We start from the raw sequence: 4,999 nt of genomic DNA, 5'->3' as shown, positions 1-4,999 counted from the left end.
CGATCACACTGTACGTGCGCGCCCGCATGTGGTATTTTGTGGAAGAGCCACACTCAAGGGGCCGCAGTTTGCTGACCACTGTTCTATCACAAACTAAATATTGAAAATTCGACCCTAACCAGTTTGGCTCATTAGCTAGAGCATTGGTCCCCGGACTGAAGGGGCCTGGGTTCGATTCCAGTCAAGGACACGTACCTCAGTTGCAGGCTCAATCCAGGGCATGTGCAGGAGGCAACCAATCAATGTGTCTCACATTGATGGTTCTCTCTCTCTGTCTCTCCCCCTCCCTTCCACTCTCTCTAAAACTCAATGCAGGGTTGGGGGGATATCCTCAGGTGAGAATTAACAACAACAAAAGTATTTCATGTGATAACAAAACAGTGAAATGAGAACAATCCTATTATGCAAATTATCCTAATATTCTCTTCAGGATACAATGGGGAAGAAAAAGACATGAAATCCCAGAGAAGAGCAGAAGAGAATCAAGAAGCCAGAGTACCCCAAAGATCATTCATTTTAAGGAAGAAATTTTATTTGATAAATCCTCTTAAAAAATTTAAAACAAGGACTTAACATCAGATTTCATTTTTCATGCCATTATTACATAGTTACTAATTATATAATATTTTCACACTATGGGCCTAAATTTCGGGGACAGAATTACTGTCCACCCACAGTCTGGCACATCTATGTCCAACCTCAGTGGTCCTGCCTCTCTACTGACTGACATACTCATAGTCAATCTTTGACCGACCCCAGGATTTTTCCCAATGTTTTTATTTCATTGTTCTTGAGTACTTCACTGTGTTTACTGTTAGTGATATTAGAAATCTTGAAAGCTTTGCTATTTAATGCATTTGTTGTTTGTGTTAAACATTCAAGACACTGAGATAAAGGTGAAGCTGGAATAAAACAAAATTGGTGGGATCAAACTATGAAAATAATACAGCATTCCAAAACATAGAACACAGTTTAAAAAGCCATTCTGTGTCAAATCAATGGTTCATTCAGTTTAATCTCTTCTCTCCGACAGTGGGACCGGGTAAGTTTTGTGGTAAGGCTTGCCATTCACACTTTTTAATCTAGTCCTCAAAAGGTTAGAAAGACATCTTGAGCACACTTAGCTTTCATTAATAATACATTAAGGATCTGATCATAACCTAGTTTTGGATTTTTTAGTATGTCTATCCAATAAGCTATCTGTATTTTCTCTTAATAGTTAAATAATTCAATATGGTTTCTAATCCAGACTTGCGAGTAACTGGGTATTTGACCTTGGGCAAGGTGAATAACCTCTGTATGAGTGTTCCTATCTATATAATGAGGAGGCAAAGGCAAAGTGGTCAAGGAGGTCTCTCACTGCTCTAAAATGTTACGATTTGGCTACCAAATTTTGAGAATAGCACATATTTAAGTTATTTTATGTTATTTATATCCACTATTCTGCCGTCTGTAGTTAACTTCCTGCACTTTTGCTTTCTCCAAAATTTCAAAGAATCAGTTTCTTGCAATTGAAAGGTCCCTTAAAAATCACTTAACAGAACCCACAAGATGCCTGAATCACTATTATAGAATTCCCTATCAGCATTCATCTTGCTCCTCTTTAGATACTATTAGTGATAGAGAATTCGGTGAACTCCCAAGGCAGCCCAATTCATTTTCAACTAACTCCCAACTGTCAGAAATTATTCTGATATGAATTCAGATATAAATGTTGAAATGAATCTATCTCCTTGCAACTTCCTGCCTCTCCCCTCTGGAGCAATCCAGCATAGATCCTAAACCTTTTTTTCTACATGATCCACATGATAGGCCTAATACTGAAAGAAGCTATCACACTCCTCCAAGTCTCCTCTCTTCTCTAGGAAAATCACCCTTTAGAATTTATTTCTATATCACAGTGTTTAATCCTTTCATGGGCTGTTCTCTGAACAAACTCCAGCCTTACAAGGCCTGTCTTAAATACATCATGACAGATGGAAACTAACATTTTAGCCATGGGATAGTTAAATGCTGAAAATGGAAGGATTACACCTTCCCTTGTTTCAAAGATCTATATGAATATTTCTACTAACACAACTAAGATCACATTAACGTATGACACTTATACTTTTTAATATTTTTAATGCATTGCTATCCAGTCATATTTTCACCACCCTATAGTTGTACCTGGATACAGATGGCAGCTGAGATGTTCAAACGGAAAGATGGACACTATAGGTGTTAGGAGACAGGACTCCTTTTAGCTGTGTGACCTGTGCCCCGGTTTTCGCATTTCTAAAATGGAGACAACAGTTCTTCAAATATCTCTCTAAGATATTATAACGATAAGTGAGTTGATAGAAATATTATTTTCTTAAGTTAAAAGAACTCTAGTAGAACAGGCTAGCAGGCAGCGTCTCAAAAGTTTAAACACAGAGGTCTTATCTGGAAACAGCCTAAGTGCCCATCAGTAGATGAATGGATTAGAAAACTGTGGTACATCTACACAATGGAATACTATGCTGCTCTAAAAAGGAAGGAACTCTTACCATTTGCAACGGCATGGATGGAACTGGAGAGCATTATGCTAAGTGTAATAAGCCAGTCAATGAAGGAAAAATACCACATGATCTCACTCATTCATGGATAATAGAGACCATTATAAACTTTTGAACAATAATAGATACAGAGGCAGAGCTGCCTCAAACAGATTGTCAAACTACAGCAGGAAGGCCGGGGAGGGTTGGGGGGCAGGAGGGAGGAAGAGATCAACCGAAGGACTTGTATGCATGCATATAAGCATAACCAATGGACATAAGACACTGGTGGATAGGGAAGGCTAGGGGACTGTCAAGGGCGGGGGGAAAAAAAGGACACATATGTAATACCCTTTGTAATACTTTAAGCAATAAAAAAAAAAGAAAAGAAATGCTAAAAAAAACAAAAACGTTTAAACACAGAGGTATCATATGACCTGGCAATTCCACTCCTAGATATATACTCAAGAAAAATGAAAACATATGCCCACACAAAGTTCATACCAACATTATTTGTAATAACCAAAAAGTAGAAACAACTTAAATAGCTATCAACTGATGAATGGAAAAACAAAACATGAAATATCCTTACCATAGAATATCTACACTAATAAAAGAGAAACATGCAAATTGGTGTCACTCTGCTACACCCACCAGCCAATCAGAATGACTATGCAAATTAACCCAACAAATATGGTGGTTAATTTGCATACGCAGGCGGAGCGCAGACTGAAGGCTCCGGCCAGAGTGAAGAGGCTCGCTGTGGCTGGAGTGGAGAAGCCAAGCCTCGCTGCTGTGGCCTAAGTTGAGAAGTCAAGCCTTGCTGTGGCCACAGCAGAGAAGCTGCTGCAGCTGGACCAAAGGCCTGGGTCCCAGGTGCTGGAGGAAAACCGGTGTCAGCAGCCAGGGGAAGGAAGGCCTATTGCATGAATCTTCATTCAAAGAGCTCCTAGTTATTCTATAAAAGTGAATGAAGCATTGATACATACTACACATGGAGAAATTAATCTTACAAATGACATGCTAAGTAAAGAAGCCAGACACAAAAGGCCACCTATTGTATGACTCCATTTACATGAAATGTCCAGAATAGGCCAATCCATAGAGAAAGAAAATAGAAAATGAGACTGGGAAAGTGACTGAAAATTGGTACAGTGGTGTTTTGGGAGGTATTAAAAATGTTATAAAATTGATTATGGTGATATTGGCACAATTATGTGAACATACTAAAAGCTGTTGAAGTGTACACTTTGAATAGGTGAATTGCATGGTATGTGTTATATCAATAAAGTTGTGTTTTTAAAGAGATATAAAAGTTGATTTTAAAAGAACCCTTGTTGTGGGAATGAATATTGGTGCAGCCACTACTGAACACAGTAGGGAGGTTTTTCAAAATATTAAAAATGGAATTGCTTTATGATGCAGTAATTCCCCTTCTGGGTATATACTTAAGAAACCCAAAACACTAATTCGAAAGAATATATGCATCCCTATGTTCACTGTGGTGTTATTTACAATAGCCAAGATTTGGAAGCAACCCAGTGCTTATCAATAGACAAGTAGATAAAAAGTTGTGGCACATATATACAATGGAATATTACTTGGTCATAAAAAATAATAAAGTCTTGCCATTGTGACAGCATGGGTGGACCTACAGGGTATTATGCTAAGTGAAATAAGTCAGAGAAAGAAAGACAAATCCCATGTGCTTTCACTTACACGTGGAATCTAAAGAACAAACTAAATTAACAAACAAAATGATTGCCAGAGGAGAGGGATGTAGGGGGGGTGTAGGGGGGCTGGGTAAAAAAAGGTGAAGGGATTAAAAAGTACAAACTTGTAGTTAAAATAGTCATGTGAATGGAAAGTACAGTACAGGGAATATAGTCAATAATCCCATATAATAAACAGGGGAATATGCAAATTGACTGTTACCCCACCACAAAGATGGCAGCACCCACAGCAGAGGTGGGGGTTTCCGTAACACAAGATGGCTGCACCCATAGGGGAGGCTGAGTTCCTGTAACGAGCCTTAACGAGCAATCAGCAGGGACTTGAGGCCGCACCCCTCACCCAGCAAGGCTTGACAGGGGACCTCAAGGTGCACCCCCCACCCTGGTGCTGGCCCGGGGGACCTTAGGCCATGCCCTCCCACCCCAGCACAAGGCCAGGGGACCTCAAGCCACGCCCCCTGCCTGGTGGGGCTTGATGGGAGACCTCAGGTCGTGCCCCCCTCCCTGATGCCAGGTCTGGGGACCTCAGGCCGTGCCTCCTGCCCTAGCACCAGGCCTGGGGACTTCAGGCCGTGCCCCCCACCAGGCTGGGCTTGACAGGGGACCTCAGGCCATGTCCCCCGCCCAGTGGGGCTTGATAGGGGACCTATAGGTGTGACCGCCCCACCCCAGTGCTGGGCCGGGGAACCTCAGGCTGTTTCCCTTGCCCCAGGCCACACCCTGAAAGATGGGGGTGAGGCTCTTGCC

Source organism: Myotis davidii, unplaced genomic scaffold (assembly GCF_000327345.1).
Source record: "Myotis davidii unplaced genomic scaffold, ASM32734v1 scaffold46, whole genome shotgun sequence".
Taxonomy (NCBI): Eukaryota; Metazoa; Chordata; class Mammalia; order Chiroptera; family Vespertilionidae; genus Myotis; species Myotis davidii.
Note: the sequence above shows the minus strand (reverse complement) of the source record.